Here is a 22,993-nt window from a genome sequence, read left to right on the forward strand (position 1 = left end):
AAAAAGCTACAACACATCTACACTGGCGTCTTCCCCATTTGCATTGTCATTCTTCCATCCAACAGAATTTGCCAGTGTTATGTCAAGGCATTCCTTTGTGAAGAGAAGGCCTAGTAAATACGGTTGCCATCAGACACGCTCCTATAGCAGGCTCCAGTCAGGGGATGTTTTGACTGATCCGGAAACAGCTGCTCTAGTCAGAGGGTTACAGCCAGGATTCTCTATCGTTTTCTCTACCCTGAGGTGGGTAGCTGTCTTTCAAAAATCGGGAGCCTTCTGGCAAACAAGCTACGATTAATTCCTTACTCTGAAGGAGGACTTTGATTTACTCTTGAGAGCTGACTAAATCAGTGTGAACTGACTATCTGAGCGACCTGTCAGTTAGCAACATCCTAGGGACATACAGTGCAAAATTCCAGTAATTTTCCCAAATATTCCAGAAATCCTGGTTAGAGGTTCCCCAGATTTCCATCTTGTTTCCCTCCTAATTACAGGAATATTCCAACCAGGATTTCTGGAAATCCTGTGATTTTTGGGAAAGTTGCCGGAATTTTGCACGCCTATGATTGCGAAACACTGGCCTAGAAGACAGAGACAGACAGAAAGGGAATGTCAGAAGAAGTTCACAGAGTTTGTCAGTAGCAGAACTGCCAAGTACACTGAATAAATTGCATGCAATGGTTCGAATTACGTGTCGGTAGTTCTCTATAAAACTGATTTAAGAGCAGGGCTGGGAATTGCCAAGGACCTAACGTTACGATATTATCACGATACTTGGTTGTCAATACGATATGTATTCTCATGATTCTATATGTATTGCCATTCGATACTGCGATCTTATTGTGATTCAATGTTCCAAACATATTGCTCACTCTATGTCTGCTGTAGAGGGACAAGATAGAGCAATGAGAAAATGTGTTTTGATCTGTCATGTTGGCTCACTATTTAAAAAGAAGATGATCAAGCTATAGGATGAAAAATACCTGCGTTTTGGCGCAGGTATATCGGGCGAACACTACCTAGCAAAGAACTCATGGTAAATTAATGTTTACAAATTGATACAGAGTCAAAGTATCTCATCAAACTATATTAAGTGAACGCAGATTTGGTCCATATGAATCTAATCACAGATGTTCAGCTCGGAGGCCAAGGAATTCTGTCAGCCACATAACTACAGAAAAAGCCCTCCCTTTAAAAAGAGTCTAACCCACCCTCCCTTTTAACTTGAGATGGTATGCTTGGCTCCTGGAGGGCAGAATGGTTGGGTTGGTTGACTGTGGTTGGTTTGAACTTTACCATCAGAAAGAAGTGGCCCAGAGACAGGTTACTTAACTTGCCACGCCACAGTTCCAGGCCTTACATCCCAGTCACAAGGCTCCAGCCTGCATCAATGCCATTACTACATCTGTATAAAACTCAGAGACCATCTGGTGCAACATTCTTCTAACGGAAACACAGTCAACCAGTCGCCAACTTCGCCCCCCTTACGTCACAGTGAGTCATACACAGTCATATAGTGAGTGAGCTCTAGCTCGCTGAGAAAACTGACTGGATTAGTCTGGGTGACACACACGTAAAGCTGGAAAGGCAGTGCACATTCAGCAGCACCCGACTGGGTAGACACACGCACACACACCTGTTCCTCTGGCGCATTTGTATCAACAGACAGCGGTGGAGGGGAACGTGATCTTACGCTCCAAGCGTTCACACCCGAGCCGTTTTAAAAGCCCCTTCCCTAATCCATGGCCCAAGTGAAACTCTTCTCCCATTCTAAGTAAATGGGCACAGCAGCAGGTTCACGTAGCCATGAAGATGCCTAGTGCAGTATTACAAGTGATTGTTCTTCATCTCATGTCATGCTTTCGCCCATACGCTAATCCCCATAGCCCCCCTCCGATATACAAATGCAGATAATCGGAGCAGAATAGCATTGCCTGGCAAAGAGAGCGGTAGAGATTTGCTCTGAATGTAGAGATAAATACTACTGTCTTTTTTTTTTTATGTGTACATGTGCGTGTGCCAAAGATACAGAGAGTGGGCTGGGATTTTGTGCCAAACCCTCTCACATGGGGGACTGTCAGCACAGAGAAGAATCTGTTGAGAGAGATAGAGAGATAAAGAGAGAGAGAATCCCCTTGCCAACTGTATGCAGGATTATGAGGAGGGAGGCTTTGCGCTGGCTGTGAGGATGATGAGAGAAACATAACAACCCGCTTCCATGTATGTACAGACCTGGTGTGGTGGACGTAGGTTGAAAGAGGGTGGGGGATGGAACAACCTGAAGAACAGATGAGGGCATAAATGGTAGGCCCAACTACTCCCCTAGCCTTTTATTGTTCTCCTATTACTTCCACCATAGCACTCTTCATTTACCACAGTTAATTATTCTCCTTGTGCCACCTGTCTGTGTAGATCCTTCCTGTGACCCAATAACATTAGTCCTCAAGAAGGATAACGTCCTCAGGCTACCAGTGATCTGATGGTTTTCTGTCTCGGAGGAGCTTAACGACACTCTCGGCTGTGATGGCGTGATCCGGAGTGGCTGGGCAGGCTTTGGCTGACAGCCTTCATCAGCTCACAGCTAACCCGCTATCAGTACAGGCCACAGTTAAAGCAGCCCACAGACATAATGACATGATAGGTTTAGCCCACATCATGCTTTGTAGTCTTCAACACCAAGCACAATCTCCTCAGAGATTACCAGGGGGGAGAAATAAGGCAAGGCGAGATGAGATAGGAATGCGTTGCAATTTCATCTACTCTGCATTGATCACAGTGTAGAGACTATGCTGATAATGATTATCTCAGCCAAAAACACAAAAAAGCCCATTGGGCGTCTATTACCAAGTAATTGGGCGTCTATTACCAAGTAATTGGGCGTCTATTACCAAGAAATTGCGAATTTCCATGGAGGCCACTAGCTAAATATTATTAGGGCCCTATGATTTCCGCGATGTGGACGGAATCGTAGAATTTGGCAATAAAAATGTAATCAACTGTAAAACATTGCAGAATATTACATAATCATTTTGCATACTATTTGTTTTTTAATCTAAAGTAGGCCTAATTATTGTATTAACCTAAATGATTTCATAAATTGTAAAATTACAGACGAGTAAGCTTAGAGAATTAGTTCCGTTTTCGATTGGGGTGTTTTGGGGTTGGGGGGGGGGGGGGTGTCGGTCACGTGTGGGACCCTTACGTCACCTCATAACTTGGCTGTCTCTTTGAGAAACATGTCGAAGAGGCCGTCTGAGAAATTCTGTCAACACACTATTGATTGGACCCGTAAAAATATGTATGATGACCACTTAAAGTCTAGAGCACTTGTGAAGAACAAGGAAAAGCACCGTGTTAGCCAGAGCCTCTTCAAACAAGCATTACTAGTGCAAGGACATCAGCAGATTCAAGACGAGAATTTATTCAGGACTTTGTGGCAGGGTGCGCCGAGTCTTACATCCCCTTAGAAAAGCTAAGAAAGCTACGGCCGTTTCTAGTGAAGCATTGCAAACAGGGAGGAGCGTTGTCCGAAAATGAGAGCAGCCTCCGTCAAACGCACCTGCCCGGTGTGTTCGACCAACATGTGACTGCCGTTCTACAGAAGATCCGTGGGAATAAGTTTCCGGTGGTTGTTGACAAGACATGCAAGGGATTTCAGCATTCTAAACATCGTCATTGGTGAGTTAACAGCCTATTAATATACCGTTGCCATAGCCTACATTTACATCCTGCAATGTGAATTGAACACTGCCTCTCCATCTAGCTAACTATCGCTGTATCTAGATTGTGTTTACACTTGAAAATTTAAATAACTTATTTTGTCACAATATTAATTTAGGTTAAAACATAATTCAAGTTTGTTCTTATCTTTCATTGCAGGTGTTGAAAACCAGTACTTTCTGGTGGATGTCATTTTCATGGACAGAAGCAACTACTCAACGTTTTTCCAAGCTATACTAGCCTCCCTCCACAGCAACGATCTGAACCTGAATGATGCCCGGGCAGTGGTCACAATACCGCCTACAGCCTGAAGGCATACAAGGAGGTTCTGAAGGAGTGATACCCAACAGTGTCCATGTAACCTGGTTCTGCCATGTCATCAGGCTGGTGGGTGAGACCTGGCAGCACTACAAATACTTCTCTGAAGTTGCATCACTTGTGACATGGATGAGATCTGGCTTCTTCAAGAAGCCTGCCAGAAAGAGAAGATGGGTGAGCTTCCTCATTATAAAGGATTTTGTGCAGGCCAAGGCTCCTCCTGAAGTAGTGAGCTCCAGATGGAATAGCTGGTTTGAGGCAGTGAAGTACCATGCAGAGCATGTTCATTTGTACAGAGTTTTTGTTGGCAGATAAGGCATCATCCCAGGCAGTCAAACATCCTCAGCCAGCTGGAAACAGAGGAGAAGGTGGCTGCATTGTTGCCTAGATTCTTGCATTACTTTTTTCCATTTATAATGAAACACTTAGTAGAACTCTGTACTGAAGCACTTGCCTTGATAAAAAAAATTGTGCAATGTTGTGTTGCATCATTACAAATGTACTTAAATTGTTGACTTTTTATTCATTCACATTATTAGACACTTTCTGATGATAAAATGGAAAAAAACTGAATTTGGGAAAAAAAAATATGGAATTTCGCAAAAAATAAAACGGATTTCATAGGGCCCTATATTATAACGAACGCAAACTAAAATAAAGAAATTGCAGACAGGCAATCCAGCTCATAAAAATATACATATATGTATAGGAGCGAATGTGAACGAGAGACATTGTGCAAATGAATAGTTTTGACGAATGCCGTACTGGCTCTCCAGCAGCATGTCTACACGCTGTGTCTGTGTGGAGTCTGGAGTCACTAGGGCAACGGGCCTGCCTGCTCTGCTCGGAGAAGAGGGAGGAGGAGGAGACCACCAAGAACAGAGAGGAGAAAAAACGCAAGGAAATCAAGATAGCAGTGGCAGCTGTACAAATAACTCAACCAAAAGGCTTTGACTTCTCAAACACAGCAGAACACTAGCACAATACGATGCCCCGTCACCTTATTAATTCAGCCACTTACTTAGATAGCAAGTTAAACTTAGGGGTCATGTTAACACAGAATTATGCATTTTTCATGCAGGAAAAAAAAAATGATAAAACTCCTAAGAAATATCTTTCTATGTTTGTAAACATGGATGGAAAAAGCTTCTTATTGTAATTTCTGCTCGGCATTCAACAAATTTTGTGCTTCAGTTGCACTTATAAACTTGGATGAGAATTCACTAACGGGCATTCTATCAGTAGACAGAGCTCTGGCTGATGTTTAGCTACTTTTCTCCAGTACTTTTCTCAGTGTAGCCAGCCTATTTTTCTCTGGTAAAATGCAAAATTAACTTTGAGCAAAACATTAGGAAATGTAGCTGGCTACATTCTTTCTATGACAGGCCTAAACATTAGAAATATGATGGCCATGCATCGTATTTGCTTTTTCATTGAAAACTCATTTAGTTGTGTGTCTTCCAGCCAAATAGCGTTGCACTTCTGTTGTCATCTGATGAAAATGAAGCTACTTTCTGTTGAATGTGTTGCACTAATGTATTTTCTGTGAAGGAAAACTATAGTTGCATACCCCTGATCAGTTTATTGAAGCATAAAAAAAACACTTGACTTTCAATATAAAACTTAACCCCTGTTGATACACAGCTGGAATCACCTGATCCTGCTTTCTCCCATTGTGCCATTTACAAACAAACACATGACCTGCTCAACTGTGCTGGGGAACTACATAAGCGTCATAATGTAAAATAATGTGACAGGTGAAATAAGAATGCGATCTGCTTAATCTTCTAACATATTGTACAAGTTGACTGGAGGTATTTACTTAAAAAATAGCTACAAATATAAAAATGTATTGAAAAACGTGAGAAATAGTTAACAGTATTGAAAAAAATCATCCCGTAGATATTTCATAATACCCCGGTATACGATATACAGTTGAAGTCTGAAGTTCACATACACCTTAGCCAAATGCAAATAAACTCAGTTTTTCACAATTCCTGACATTTAATCCTAGCAAAGATTCCCTGTTTTAGGTCAGTTAGGATCACCACTTTATTTTAAGAATGTGAAATGTCAGAATAATATTAGAGAGAATGATTTGTTTCAGCTTTTATTTCTTTCATCACATTCCCCGTGGGTCAGAAGTTTACATACACTCAATTTGTATTTGGTAGCATTGCTTTTAAATTGTTTAAAAGGGTAGCCTAGCGGTTAGAGTGTTGGACTAGTAACCGAAAGGTTGCAAGTTTAAATCCCCGAGCTGACAAGGCACAAATCTGTCATTCTGCCCCTGAACAGGCAGTTATCCCAATGTTCCTAGGCCTACAAAGAGTGAGTTCACAATGTAACCTTAAGGGCATTAGTCATGTACTCTAATGATTTCCCATGAATCCAAAGTCACAAAAGAGCCTTAAGTCTCAATTCCAAGAATCTAAAATGCATAGAGGCTCTCATTATTCATGCATTACAGAGCCAAAAATACTAAACAAAAAACTGCCAATATGTTTGTTGATTTGGAGCTAAATTTAGTAACATGTTCTAATTACTGACAGTATCCTGTTGCCCTGAGCATATAACCTATAACAGCACACATACATGAAAGGATTTCCAGTAGTGTCATTCTGTGTAGCAAGTAGTCCACAAGGAAATATTACTGTAACTGGGCGAGGTAGAGTCGAAAAAAGGAAAAGTTCTGTTATTACAACCCTCAAACATTTCCTCTGAAGGAGAGGCAGAATAAATGCAGACCATAGACGTGTTGTCTTGTCTTATCAGGGAAAAGCTCCGAGACTTCTCAGGAGGTCTTTCATTACAGTGGTTAGCTGATGTTGAAATAGAAACGTGTCCTTCCAAAACAAGGTCGAAGTTGCCTCATACTTCCCTCTGTCTAAATCAAAAGCATTGTGTTCTGAGACAGCGAAAGATTCAGGAATAGCTTGCTTAAGACAGCAAATATCACTATGTAGCAAGCTGAGGAAAACACAAACACATTTTGGCGTCAAAAGTGTAGACCTGATTTGCATAGGGTTCTTGTGGCTCAGATTACACCCTAGTACGTTTGAAATGCATTGGCTGGTGTAGAGTGAAGTTGCCCCAAGACGGTGATCTTGGGTCAGTTTTTCATTGTCTTCACTAAGGATTGGTTGAGGGGAAGCTGATCCTAGATCTGTACCTAGGGGAAACTTCACTCTGGAATTGCTTTAGCTGAACGGTACGCCCCTCATACATTCCACAGAGAGGGACCTGGAGTTACACCGCCACCTGAGGCTCCTTGACCCCCTGACTTCCTCACCCCTGGTGTGCTCACTAGTGTTTCATCACCAGTGTTTCGCCCGGGCTAAAAAACTATATTGTTGCAAGCCACCCAGACAGCATATGAACACGTCATAAGCCATGACAAAATGCTTAGAATTCAAGTAAATTAGCAACATCTTCTCTCAGCCTCATGGAAAAATGTGTAGAAAAGAATGACATTAGCTATAAAACTGCACATTTATCCCTCTGCCCCATGGCAAAATGTGTAGAGGCCTCGCAAAACTGCGCAACACCACTGGTTGATTCTTGACTAGGGGAGGGGTGAGTGTTAAAGAGGGGTGAAACTTGACTGGTGTAGTGGTGTGAGACTTGACTAGGTGGGATCTGAGGAGAAGGAATGACGAAGTTCCTTATATGTATTCCATACCAGTGATTGGTGCTACAGCTCTTCAGTGAACAGCCCGCTGTCCTGAGTGCACTGTGTTTCTTGCGCAGGCAGGTTCGGCTGCCACAGAGTTAAATAACCTTTAGAACGGTGTTGCACCCGGACAGATAATATATTTAAAGAGGAAAATGCAAATGCTCATAACAAAACTTTATTGAAAGTATGTTTGGTAGAAAAACTATGACAAAATAACACCGATAAGATTAAAAGGGCTAAAGTGGTCCCTTCTGTGTGATCCCAAAGGTCAGCCCAGATTGGAGGGTCAAGGCTGGAGAGGAGCTATGATAGCTAGGAGCTATTATTTAAAGCTGTATAGATTTAAATCAGTTGGCAGTCTGCACTGTTTGTCAGTCCACTTATATTTGGATGGATACCAATAGAGCTTTGAGTCCCTCCACAAAAGTTTTAATGGTAGAGGATTAAAAATAGTCACACTAAATGCACATTAAAACAGGAGAATCAGCTTCCGTCATCAAAAGGGATTTGATGTGTTTACTCTAAATCTCAGATCACAGAATTACAATATTCTGTAGGGCTATCAAAAAATAAATAGAAACCGCATTACGACAGAATAAGATAATATTGTCGGCAATTCTGCTGAACATGGCAAAACATAATTATAGTATGTTGGACCCATTCCAAATTGGACCTGGGGCTTTCCAATCCGGACCTGATATGCATTAAAATGGGCTTTCTCGTCCTTCACATTTACAAACAACGACTGCATTCAGAATATAAAGTACCAGCCTACCAGTTGTAGCCTATCCTTCTCCTTTAACTTTTAATTCCATCTTCCTCCACTGGTTAGATATCTCTTAACTTGACTGTAGCCTGTATGACTGTAGCCTGTTGCCGCTTTGATGACTTGTGATTGGCCAACAACAAGCCCTCTCGTGAAAAGCAAAGTGCAGCAGCAGAAATTATAACATGCATCTCTCTCTCTACTGCAGCAGTTGCGTTCGGATCTGTATCGGTCCATCCGGACAAGTTGGTTAAAATTACATATATCCAAGACCCGTGACAATCATATCAGATGCAACCCAGACCCATGACATTATTTAGAATTCTGCATCTAGACCCACTCGGGTCCTGGATTGGGTCTCTGGTATTCGGCTACAGGTGGATCCGTGAAGACCTCTACTGTAGACTGCTGTGGAATGAAGGTTCTGTGTATATCGTATCCTCCGTCCCCGGCCCATTCTTTCCTGACAGTGGGAAAGAACTGGAAATTCCACACAAGCTTCATGAAAGGCCCTGGGCTAATAACATGGAGGTGAGCGGAGACATGTTCATTCACCATTAAACAGCCTGGAGTTCTGGCTCTGGGGTGGCATTTCCCCTAGGTACATATCTAGGGTCAGTACATACTGTATCTAGAGTGGGGAAAATGTGAAACTGACCAAAGATCAGCATCTAGGGGCAACTTCACCCTTCTCCAGAGTTCTGCATCAGACTTCCGCTAGACAAGTTGAATCCTAACTTCCACTAACTCCTTCATTACATTTATTATTATTAAACCTATATTTAACTAGTCAAGTCAGTTAAGAACAAATTCTTATTTACAATGACGGCCTAGGAATTGCCACTTACTCTCCCATTGCCGTCATCAATACATGACTAATTGAAAACTCGATTTAATAAGTGTAAGTTAGGATTCGCCCCATCATGATGAAAATGGCCTGATTGCGTAGCAGGAAGAGCTGTTTGAGGACTAGACCTAATAGTCCCAGATCTGGTCCCAGATCTGTTTATTCTTGCTAACTCCATTGATGTCATTGTTTGACATTACAGTTCCATGAGGAGTTGGCAAGAGAGCAGAAACAGATTGGCACCCAGACTAGAACTCATAGGGACATGAATCCCCTGTGCTGACTGCTCTGAAATGGAGGGAGTGTTGGGATGGTCAGTGAGAAATGGACAGATCACTCTGGCCCAGACTTCCTTCCGCCGGGCCTTTCTGCTCCAGGCCACCTGCTGTGGCTTTCACTGAGAGGGCCGCAGGCAGGCAGAAACACACGCACGCACAAAAACGCATGCTCAAAGTCTACACACAAGCACACGTGCACACACAAATTAGTGTGCGCACTAAGGAAACTCACTGATGAATACACACATTCAGTACAGCCAAGAGGCCATCTCAATGACACCTCTATGTGCTCTTCCTACCAAGGACAGAGAGTGAGCGAGAGCGAGCGAGGAGGAGCAATAGGAAAGAAACAAACAGACAAACTGGTTAGCTGATGGATATCAGTCAACCTTGCTGTTCTGGGTCATTGTTACCAAACAAGGTAACTTAGACATAAAGCTCATGCCTGACAATAATGAATGGTGCAGGTGAAATGACATACTGTACACTAAATATCACTCAGTGACAAATAGAAACGTTGATTGACACTAGGGCTGTGGTGGTTATGAAATTGTCAGCCAGTGATTGTCATGCAAATAACTGCCAGTCTCACGGTAATTGACCATTAATTAACCAACACATTCAGTATTTCCTGGCTTCCAAGCATAGCCTACAAGACACTGATGCAGACCTTTGGAACATCTACATTTTTTACATTCTAATAAATCCATGTAATATAGCCTACACCATCACAATAAATCCATGATTTATTTTAGACAGGTCTAAAGAAACATGATAAGAAGAAAATGTAGTCTATTTCAGAAGAACAGAATAGCATACTCTGAGTCCTTATGTTAGGCCCTGATATGGCTATGCCATATGGCTGTGGGCTACACTAGTTCATTTATTTCCGTGGCATTGTTTTTATTATTTTATAGTATGAAGAAGACAATTGAACATAGCTTAATAAAAATAGAAAGGATTTGCGCACATGCAGCTATTCTGTGTTGAGCGGTTAACAAAGAAACTGGTCCTCCTATATGCCTAATTTAGAGTTATTTATGCAACTTTAGTTGTGATAAACGTTGGGCTATATATTTTGATGTTTAATACATTCTAAGGCTGCATGATGGGACTTTAACGATGATATGAAAAAAGTTGCAATCTGCACACTCTTCATCAGTCTCTCACAATTTGACAAGCACTTGATAATATTCTCATCAGGACTCGAATTTCCTGGCGGCATCCCACTTGTGTGGCTGTAATGCCCCCTAAAAAAATCCATGCCTTTTGAGGCCAAAGTGGCCGTTGTGCCCTTGGGCTGAATATAATAGGCTAATTATAATTCCCTTCTCCCAGCTGCCGTGCTCTGAAGCACCTCTCACTCACATGGCTCTCTCAGATGTAGCCAATGCCTGTCACATGATCGGGTTCTTCTCACAGGCATTTCAGCTAAGAAGTAGGCTACAAGTGAATGAAGACAGAAACATCGGGGACGTAACCGCTCGTGTCCCTCTTATCGAATTCCTAGGCGCATATTTAAGATAGAACTGTCCAGATTTAGCCTACTTTTCGTCAGCCAACATGATGAGTAGGTCTAACGAACAGCAAAAGCACTAGCCTATGTCAATCTACTATCCTCCATAGTAGAAAAGTTGACCTATTCTATTGGTCAACTTGTCCTGTGCGAGAAATAAATATTCCAAACATACTGTGCTACAGTTGTGGGATGCAATAGATCCCAAATTAATACAACCACCCAGCATAAAAAAATAAATAAAAAAAAACATTTAAAAGAAATGAGGCTGATCATTTAGCTTAAAAATGTTGATAAAATATTAGGCAATTTTTTCACATTAGCGCAGCAATGCGCACACGGCAGTAGGCTATAAGCGCGAATGTTCCAAAATGCAATCAATTAGCGGGAAAATCATCTTTCCCAAACTTGAAACTCACATGCAGCCTATGTATGCCAGTTAGGCTCTACGTCAGTTATAAAGCAGGTTAATGTGCTTAATTTTAAGTTAATTGGCAATTTTAGTTGTGATACAAACCCAAAACATATACTGTGACGTTGGATTCAGACCCCTTGACTTTTTCCACATTTTGTTAGGTTACAACCTTATTCTAAAATGTATTACATAATTTCCCCCCTCAATCTACACACAATACCCCATAATGACAAAGCAAAAACAAGTTTAGAAATGTTTGCTAATTTATATTTTTAAAAAAGTATTAAACTATAGTAAAAAAAAAAAAAAAGTAATAAAGTATTCAGACCCTTTACTCAGTACTTTGTTGAAGCGCCTTTGGCAGCGATTACAGCGTAGAGTCTTCTTGGGTATGACGCTATAAGCTTGGCACACCTGTATTTGGGGAGTTTCTCCCATTCTTCTCTGAAGATCATCTCAAGCTCTGTCAGGTTGGATGGGGAGTGTTTCTGCAAAGCTATTTTCAGTTCTCTCCAGAAATGGTCGATCAGGTTCAAATCCAGGCTCTGGCTAGGCCACTCAAGGACATTCAGAGACTTGTCCCGAAGCCACTCCTGCGTTGTCTTGGCTGTGTGCTTAGGGTCGTTGTGCTGTTGGAAGGGGAACCTTCACCCCAGTCTGAGGTCCTGAGCACTGTGGAGCAAGTCGTCATCAAGGATCTCTCTGTACTTAGCTCCGTTCATTTTTGCCTCAATTCTGACTAGTATCCCAGTCCCTGAAAAACATGCTCACAGCATGATGCTGTCACCACCATGCTTAACCGTAGCGATGGTGCCAAGTTTCCTCCAGATGTGACGCTTAGCATTAAGGCCAAACAGTTCAATCTGGGTTTCATCAGACCAGAGAACCTTGTCTGTAGGTGTCTTTTGGCAAACTCCAAGTGGGCTGTCATGTGCCTTTTACTGAGGAGTGGCTTCCATCTGGCCACTTTACCATAAAGGCCTAATTGGTAGAGTGCTGCAGAGATGGTTGTCTTTCTGGAAGGTTCTCCCATCTCCACAGAGGAACTCTGGAGCTCTGTCAGAGTGACTACCGGGTTCTTGGTCACCTCCCTGACCAAGGCCCTTCTCTCCTGACTGCTCAGTTTGGCCAGGCGGCCAGCTCTAGGAAGAGTCTTGGTGGTTCCAAACTTCTTCCATTTAAGAATGATGGAGGCCACTGTGTTCTTGGGGACCTTCAATGCTGCAGAAATGTTTTGGTACCCTTCCCCAGATCTGTGCCTCAACACAATCCTGTCTCGGACCTCTACGGACAATTCCTTCAACCTCATGGCTTGGTTTCTGCTCTGACATGCACTGTTAACTGTGGGACCTTATATAGACAGGTGTGTGCCTTTGCAAATCATGTCCAATCAATTGAATTTACCACAGGTGGACTCTAATCAAGTTGTAGAAACATCAAGGATGATCCATGGAAACAGCATGCACCTGAGCTCAATGTCGAGTCTCATAGCAAAGGGTCTGAATACTTAAAGTTAAAAAAGTTTGGACACACTACATTGTAGAATAATAGTGAAGACATCAAAACTATGAAATAACGCATATGGAGTCATGTAGAAACCAAAAAAAATTATATTCTTCAAAGTAGCCACCCTTTGCCTTGATGACAGCTTTGCACACTCTTGGCATTCTCTCAACCAGCTACCTCTGCGGCAGATGATAAGTTCATTAGAGTTACCAGTTAACTGCCTTGTTCAGGGGCAGAACAACATATAAAAATATGTATAAAAACCTGTTCTTGCATTGCCATTATGGGATATTGTGTGTAGATTGCTGAGGAATTTAATCAATTTTAGAATAAGGCTGTTATATAACAAAATTTGGAAAAGTCAACGGGTCTGAATACTTTCCGAAGGCACTGTAGGCCTATGGGCTAGGATACGAGGTGTGCGACTATGATTTGAAAAAGTCGACAAAAAAAAGGTATGCGCTGTTTCTTGCCTGAATGCACAAGCTGGGCATCATTCATAAGTAATAATACATCATTCACAAGTGATAGGCTAATATTGTCACCCATCAGACTATTCTTAATTTAATGTTGTATTTACATATACTAAATAATATGTGTATCAGTTTTGATTTAGAATGGACCATTATCACGCACCTGTCTCAGAACAAGGGCATGGGAATAAAAATACATGTCATCTATGCACTTACATAGAGAATGGAGGACACTTTTCCCATGGTTAATTTTCATGCCTGCCAGGTTATGTATACTCCTGCTGTAAAGCAAAGCAATGTTCTTAATATTAGGAAAGTTCATAATATAGTAGGCCTAGCCTGGCATCCTCCTTTTTTTAATAGAGGCCATCAAAATTATTTTCTCATGCAATTGCATAGCCTATAGAAATGTTGAGCAACATGAGCACTCATGACGTGTTTGATTAGATTTTCGATTATATTTGCATGGATGTCAGAGTGGTTAGAGGAACAATAGAGTACTGAGTACCAGGCAGTTAGCAAGTTTGGTAGACTACTAATGACCATCCGCAGCATCAGCGCATGGAGAAGCCTAATTACCCTGACTAAGCGGTCACGTGGAATTTGACTAGCGCCATAACTCGTGACCGCACGGTCACCGTAACAGCCCTAATTGACACAATAGCTTTGTTTCTATTAACTTGTCCAGGGATTTTTTGTTGACATTTAGAACGCTTAGAAAATAGATGCCACAATTGCCTGCTAGGGTGCGTTTCCATTTAACTATCTTGTGTCGATAAAAAAAAGCTGGATGTCACACCAAAAAAAACGTAGTGTTGAATAACAATGTAGTGGTTGAGGTGTTTTCATTACCCATTTAGGCAAATTTCACATGAATAAATTGTCGACTGTATGTAAGCCCTCCCACCTATCATGTCACAGGTAGCCTGCGAAAGCAAGCACGTATAGAATGCAATAATTGACTAATATTTGCGATATTCAAATAATTCAAGTGCCAACGTATCGCCACGGTCCGTGCCATGGTGGAACTTGCACTCCTGTAGATCAGAAATAATTGGATGGTGAAACTTGTTCAGGCATTTTTTGTTACATTTTACTTTGCTAGCAGTGGGCACTCAGAATAAAATGTGGAGTGTAGCTTATAGTTAAGTGATTACATCACGTGTCCCGCTTACCTTCAAAAGTATTTGGCAATCATAATTTATTCGACAAACAGCGTTCCCATCATCAGTCGCAATAAAGAAAGTTAGACAAAAATAAATGATCCAACACTGTCGAACTGATAAAGATTGTCGATCTTTAGAAAATGTATCCTATATCTGCCTTTTCCATTACACGTCGCAATGATTTATTTGGCGACAATGCTTTTATCAAATCAACCTGGGTCAATGGAAACGTGCCCACTGTAACGCAAGGAGAACCATCCCTTATGTTTGAATGAATGAAGAAGGAGCGTGATGGGGGAAGTTTCCACGGCAACTAGGGGTATGCGGGTAGCCCCGCCTTCTGGACGGACAGCTGTTAGCAGCTGACACCATGGCTGTAGACAGGGAGGGTCCTTAGAGCTTACCATGCTTTAAATCTCCAACAGATGCTGCGTCTTCCTCCGCATTCCTCCAATGCCAAGGGTTAATCTGGCCATTGGAAACTGCAGTCTTACAATATCAAACAATAAATATAAAAAGGAAGGAAATTGGATCATCACTTTACATTGATGACTTATTCTATCAGCATAATTACAGAAGTAGGCCTTAATGTAGTCTCTTACAAGTATGGCATGCAAGACTAGGCCTAACATGAATTTGAAATGAAGAGGTAGTATAAATGTTGCTATGATTATTAAGGACGCAGTATAGTGTGTGTTATGATGTTAAAAAAAACACGTAGCCTACTATTGGCTATGCCGGAATTAGAACATCTCTCCAACTTTGGAGCTGTGTCAGGCTGCCAGCATCACAGAATACCTGGTTGCGTCTGCCAATACATTGGTCAATCTTGAGTGTGTAGGAGCTATTTTAGGAGCAGGTGACCACACACCTTACGTTTTTTTTTTCCTTCAGTAACAGCCAGAGAACGACTATTTAAACTATCAACACCTACTTCTCGGGATTTGCGCTGACTGCCAATGTGGGCTGTGGTGACTTCAGTGACATCACCACCATTACTAACCCTTCCTTAAAACACTGTAGCTGTGTTCGAATACCCATACTAACATACGGTATACTACATACTTAATGAGTATATACTACATACTGTATACTATTAATTCATTTTAGTATATTATAAACAAACGGTATCCTTTCATTTGAGCGTACTCTGTCTACCGGAAGTTGATGCTGATGCTATGCAACCTCTTGCTAGCTTGTTAGCAAAACAAATTACTAGCTAGACTTCGGGTGTGTTCGTAAACTCAATCTGGAGTGCCAGAGTGCGCTCTGGGCATTCATAAATTCAGGTAGTTGTCAGATTGTCTGTTCGTAAATTCAGAGCTTTCCGCTCTCTGAAAGCACAGTGGACACTCTGGCCGAGGAGTAGGTTTGATCAGAGCGTTCTGACCTCACAACCGCAGTCAAGCACCCAAGCTACTTCCAGACACAAATGAGAGAACACCCCACTCTGACCATTTTACTTGCCCTCGCAGAGCTGGTTAGGCTGTTTTCATGTTATCCAGAGCGTGGGTTACTCTAACTGTGCTGCTGGCGACAATTTAATTACGCTTTTTTGCCGACGTTTACTGACACAGGTCATATTCAATGGGTGTTGAGCGTTCGTAAATTCATCTGTTATTCTGCGCTCTGGCATGGTCAGACGAGAGTGTTCTGAAATCGGAGTAGATAGCCAGAGTGAATTTACGAACACACCCAAACTACTATACCACTTAGCTAAGCTATGAATGACATGAATAATCAAGTCAAACTTTGGGTAGTTAAATAGAAAAAAGTAAATATACTGGCAAGTTTGATGTTTTAGCAGCCAACTAAAGTTACAGTAGGTAGCTAACATACCCGGTACACATACTGCTGTCATAATATGCTGTTCATAAGGACAGTGTAGCTAACAAATTGTCAGCCAACATAACGTGTAAAGTAAATTATTTGAAAAGTCATTACTTTATTACATTGCTCAACATTTTCTTAACATTTCTCATAATTAGTTAAAGCAACAAATTTGTATCCACTCTGGTCGGAATGCTGCTGCATATTTTCCGCCATTTTCTTCAAATCTGAAAACGCGAAATAGTGTCCCATTGCTTGTATACTTCGTATTTTGACGAATGTAGTACGACACCCGGGAACTTTTGGCATACTAACTATATCCATACTATGACTAATAAGCATACTACATGCTCAATTTATGTCACAAATAGTATGGTTAGTATGAGTATTCAAACACAGCTTGTGTTCAGTCACACCAATGTACACAACTGTAGCTTGACGTCACTTACTGACTGCATGGTATTGAAGTAAGGATGATAAGATTAAGCTACATCCTATGCTACTTCCTTCAGCAATAGGCTCCCTGATGTAAAGAGAAGTTCCCTCAATTTCCTTGGTTCCACACTCAACAATTATCTCTATGTTATATGTAGCTACGACAGACACACACTACCATTGGCCTGGCATCGCCAAGGATTCAGGGTTATATTCAATAGTGTAAAACGTAGCAACAGAAAAATACAGTAGCTTATTGAAGTTCAGGTAGTCCATCCCTATTTCAGGCAATTTTCTTTCATTGGTGCCTAATATATATATATATATATATATATATATATATATATATATATATGGCCCAGCTCTCCCATCTGGAACAGTTTACTAAAAGCTCATAGAAGGCAAGCCCACTCAGTGTTTTTCACATGCTACACAACTCTTCAATACTTCTGTCCCAGATCCAGCTGACATTCTCGCTGTAAGGCACTGGCGTGGGTGTGAAATGTCCTCATTCCCACTGACAGTGACAGTCTCTAGAGAATTAGACCCATGTCTCTCAAGTCATGACCTACAGTATGTGACTGATGCTCTCATACTTCTATCACAGTGGCTTCTCAATCATTTGGTTGTAAATCTTACTGTGCGGTTACCATGTTGTGCCTTAGTAACCTATATACCTGGTTATTTCTGTACTATAACATTAAATGCAACCAATATCACAGAGCAACACACAGTGAATGCTAGTGGACGTTAAGCTAATGTTGGTTCATCCAAGAGGGTGCAGTCTTCGTGAATAGGTTCTAGTCTAGGGGGGGGTCACATTTGGGGCTTTGGTAATGTCTAGGTTGCTCTGAATCCTAAGGACGACAGTAGACATAACAATGCTTAAAGGCCTTGGACCTTTCAGACATAGTATTTTAATCCCTGCAACGATAGTCAGTCAGTAGTTCTCTCCATTGAACTGACACCGCTCCAAACATCTGTCGGTGTATTCCGACGTTTTACAAGCTCAAGCATATGCCTCAGATATTTTTTACATTTGGTGGTGTGGAGTTGGTATTCTTTTATGAGGTAGTACTCTATCCCCTTCTACCAATTGAACCTCCATATTTGAATTCTGGGATGACTAGTGTAGGCCTATACCTAAATTGAATTTGAGGTCATTTATTTCTTCACTCTCATTACTGGAAATTGTGTAGGAATGGACTACGTGTAGCCTGCACATGCACATCTTCAATTTACCAATCACATTCCGTACAGTTGCTTTAACTTAATTACCTGTTAGCAATCCTCAGGACAATCAAGAATAGGATTTGTTACATTTGACCATGCGGTGATAGAGTCCAGACAATGCTACATTGTTGTTTCTTCAGCTAACTGTTCCATGTGTTTGGTATTGGAACAGTCGTCTCGAAATATCGGACACTATCGTCTGGACTAACGTGATTTACCATCAAGAACCGATTGTCGGGGTTTGAGAAAGGAATGCAGGCTTTACGGAAACTAAAGCCATAGCCTACACATAAAACTTAAAATCACAGGCTCAGACCAGAGAGATAGCATTATTGTGAACTAAACTAGGCCTGTGAAGCTTATCTCCAAAAACGAATTTTAACGTATCACACTAAGATTGTCATGTAACTTTAATAATAGGCTATTGACCGCTATTCGTAGGGGTCAGAAAGAATTATGTGCAGACAATGCCCTGAAAAATCGACCATAGAGGGCTGGTAGGCCTACCATGACCATTGGATCGTCAACTTATTATTTTTTATCATGATAAACAATCTTACCTTTTAGAAATCCACGCTCTTGTGCCACATGCGCCTGTGTTTGTATTTCCAATTTATTTCTGGGTTCGACGCAAAATCAGCTAGTATTCCAACATGGATATCACAGTCGCCCCCATCCCGACTCCCTGCAACAAATCATCAGCCTTTCTCAGTCGTTTTTGTGCTTGGTGAATGAAAAAAAAAAAAACAAGGAAGTTAAATCAAAGCAAGACGAATGTTGAAGAAAATAAATTATTAAAGGGGCTGACACAGACAGAACCTCAATGCATAAAACCCCAGCAAAATCTGTCCAGCGACATGATGACAAAAGAAGTCGTCAAAAGTAACACAGTTCCTGTAGATACACTTCCTACCTCTAAACTTACGCCAGCCCGCATCCACCCCCACTACAACATGGCCGACCTGACTCCAGGGAATGACGCCGTAGCTGGAGATACCAACCCTACAGACCGGTGTCGAGATGGTAGGATGATCATCACAGGATGATCACCCCCCCCCCCCCCCCCATAAAAAACAAACATTGAAAGGGAGAAGTCTTGTTTCAACCAGAAATGCGTCTGTATACACTGTGTGTGGTTCCATGTGATTTGTTTATGAAAGATGAATGCAATTATATCTCTCCAAAACTGGTGCTCTATCGCCTCCTACTGGCAGTAACCTAATATCGGATTATCCCTTTTTCGAACTGCCTTTTTCTGCTGTTTGAGTGGGGAAGTGGTTAGTTACATATTTTGCTACAAGGGCCAAGGACCAATCTTCTCAAAATCCACCAGGCTCCCCATTAATTCTCCCTGTCTGCTCCTGTTGAGCCATTTAGGCCTAATACATTATTTTATTTTTAAATCCAGGTGAAAAACGGGACTACAAAAGTAGCAGACTTTGGCAACACTTTAAATTACAGTGACCTACTCCTGTAATTACACTGTAACTGGTATTATAATGAATCATTGTTACAATGAATTACAATGTACTTACAGCAGTAACCCTAACCTTAGCACTAACCCTAACCCTAAGTAACCCTACATACAGTTGAAGTCGGAAGTTTACATACACCTTAGCCAAATACATTTAAACTCAGTTTTTCACAATTCCTGACATTTAATCCTAGTAAAAATTCCCTGTCTTAGGTCAGTTAGGTCACCACTTTATTTTAAGAATAAGAATAATAGTCAGAATAATAGTAGAAAGAGTGATTTATTTCAGCTTTTATTTCTTTCATCGCATTCCCAGTGGGTCAGAAGTTTACATACACTCAATTAGTATTTGGTAGCATTGCCTTTAAATTGTTTAACTTGGGTCAAACGTTTCGGGTAGCCTTCCACAAGCTTCCCACAATAAGTTGGGTGAATTTTGTCCCATTCCTCCTGACAGAGCTGGTGTAACTGAGTCAGGTTTGTAGGTCTCCTTGCTCGCACACAGTTTTTCAGTTCTGCCCAAAAATTGTCTATAGGTTTGAGGTCAGGGCTTTGTGATGGCCACTCCAATACCTTGACTTTGTTGTCCTTAAACCATTTTGCCACCATTTTGGAAGTATGCTTAGGCTCATTGTCCATTTGGAAAACCCATTTGTGACCAGGCTTTAACTTCCTGACTGATGTCTTGAGATTTTGCTTCAATATATCCACATAATTTTCCTGCCACATGATGCCATCTATTTTGTGAGGTGCACCAGTCCCTCCTGCAGCAAAGCACCCCCACAACATGATGCTGCCAGCCCCGTGCTTCATGGTTGGGATAATGTCCTTTGGCTTGCAAGCCTCCCTCTTTTTCCTCCAAACATAACGATGGTCATTATGGCCAAAAAGTTCTAATTTTGTTTCATCAGACCAGAGGACATTTCTCCAAAAAGTACGATCTTTGTACCCATGTGCAGTTGCAAACCGTAGTCTGACTATTTTATGGCGGTTTTGGAGCAGTGGCTTCTTCCTTGCTGAGCGGCCTTTGAGGTTATGTCAATATAGACTCGTTTTACTGTGAATATAGATACTTTTGTACCTGTTTCCTCCAGCATCTTCACAGGGTCCTTTGCTTTTTTCTGGGATTGATTTGCACTTTTTGCACCAAAGTACGTTCATCTCTAGGAGACAGAACGCGTCTCCTTCCTGAGCGATATGATGGCTGCGTGGTCCCATGGTGTTTATACTTGTATACTATTGTTTGTACAGATGAACGTTGTACCTTCAGGCTGTTGGAAATTGCTCCCAAGGATGAACCAGACTTGTGGAGGTCTACAGTTTTCTTCTGAGGTCTTGGCTAATTTCTTTTGAATTTCTCATGATGTCAAGCAAAGAGGTACTGAGTTTGAAGGTAGGCCTTGAAATACATACACAGGTACACCTCCAATTGACTCAAATTATGTCAATTAGCCTATCAGAAGCTTCTAAAGCCCTGACAACTTCTACTGGAATTTTCCAAGCTGTATAAAGGCACAGTCAACCTAGTGTATGTAAACTTCTGACCCACTGGAATTGTGATACAGTGAGTTATAAGTGAAATAATCTGTCTGTAAACAATTGTTGGAAAAATTACTTGTGTCGTGCACTAAGTAGATGTCCTAACCGACTTGGCAAAACTATAGTTTGTTAACAAGAAATGTGTGGAGTGGTGTCACATCCTGACCAGTAAAAGGGGTTATTTGTTTTAGTAGTTTGGTCAGGGCGTGGCAGGGGGTGTTTGTTTTGTGTGTTTCAGGGTTTTGATGTGTGTTCTATATTTTCTATTTCTATGTTCATTCTATGTTCCCTATCTGTGTTTTGTATTTTTGTGTTTTGGCCTGGTATGGCTCTCAATCAGGGACAGCTGTACTTCGTTGTCGCTGATTGGGAGCCATACTTAGGTAGCCCTTTTTCCACCTGTCTGGTGTGGGAAGTTGTTTTTGCATTGCTGTGAGTAGCCTGCGAAACTGTTCGTTCGTTGTGTAGCTTCTTGTTTTGGTTTTTGCTGGTTCACTGTTTTTATTAAAGTATGATGAACCCAACCCACGCTGCGCCTTGGTCTCATTCCAACAATGGACGTTACAAGTGGTTGTAAAATTAGTTTTAATGACTCCAACCTAAGTGTATGTAAACTTCCGACTTCAACTGTGGCCTACACTGTAAGTACAGTGTAACAATGGTTAATTATAATAATTGTTACACTTATTATAGGAATATAACCCTATATAATTATCCCCTTAATAAATATAAACTCTTCAGCCCTCAACAAAAAGGATACTCAGAGGGAATGTGTTATTCTCAGTGCTCACTTTTCCTCTGTAACAACATGCACAACTGTGGCATTGAGGCTATTGACAACACGCTGGCAAACCTCTGTCCCCCCAGATACATCATTGGCCAGATCAAAAAATGTTTGAAGCTAAGTGTTCATTTTGGCACTCTTTTTTTAGATTTAGTCTAGTCTTAGTAATTTTGATTAAAATATAATGAAGTTACATTTTTGTCATTTCAATAATGATTTAGTCTAGTTATTGTCAAAATGACGAGAATAGTGGGTCATTTTAGTCACACTTGTTTTGCATCATTAATCTATAGTAAACATAAATCACTGACTTCCATGTGCACAAACATACATAGCCTTGTCCTATCACCATATATGTAGCATAAAAGCAAGGAAAAGGGGGACTACTTTGAAGAATATAAAATATAAAATATATTTGATTTGTTTAACACTTATTTTGGTTACTACATGATTCCATATGGGTTATTTCATAGTTTTGATGTCTTCACTATTATTCTACAATGTAGAAAATAGTAAAAAATAAAGAAAAACCCTTGAATGAGTAGGTGTGTTCAAACTTTTGACTGGTAGTGTATATATGAATTATCTGACCATGTCAATTCCTAATTCAGCCTACATAGATGCACAATATACAAAACCAACAGACACACAAGCACAGAGAGAGTGAGAGAGAGACATGGGGTAGCACAATCACCAGCTGGTGCCGCAAAGTATTGGCAAAGTAGTATGGGTTGCACCTCCGTCACTCGGTTGCATCATTGCCATTGTTATCAACGTTCAACAGACGCCACAGCCACATTGATGTCCAATAGTAGAACGGTTGCTAATGACTTTGAACAGGAACTAATAACTGTTTCGCCCAGAGTCTGAATAGAGTCCCAAGTTCCTGTGATCAAATCCGAGTCCAAGTCCGAGTCACCAATGGTTGAGTCGCAAGTCGAGTTATGAGTCCCTATGACTGTAGTCCATGTCCAAGTCCCAGTTCTCAAGTCCTGGTCCAATTGCTCAAGTCACTGA

At 41.2% G+C, this 22,993-nt stretch overlaps 1 protein-coding gene across 1 annotated transcript in view; it reads right to left on the reverse strand.

Annotated features, from left to right (window-relative positions):
- Positions 1-19,239, reverse strand: part of LOC106578703 (tyrosine-protein kinase Yes) — a 48,505-nt gene extending 29,266 nt beyond the window's left edge. The window contains exons 1-2 of the mRNA XM_014157819.3: positions 19,093-19,239; positions 18,740-18,864 (exon numbers count right to left, since the gene is read on the reverse strand). The gene's annotated coding sequence lies outside the window, so the exon portion shown is untranslated. The remainder of the gene's footprint in view (positions 1-18,739; positions 18,865-19,092) is intronic.
- Positions 19,240-22,993: the final 3,754 nt, after the last annotated feature.

Source organism: Salmo salar, chromosome 19, assembly GCF_965601325.2.
Source record: "Salmo salar chromosome 19, fSalSal1, whole genome shotgun sequence".
Classification (NCBI taxonomy): Eukaryota; Metazoa; Chordata; class Actinopteri; order Salmoniformes; family Salmonidae; genus Salmo; species Salmo salar.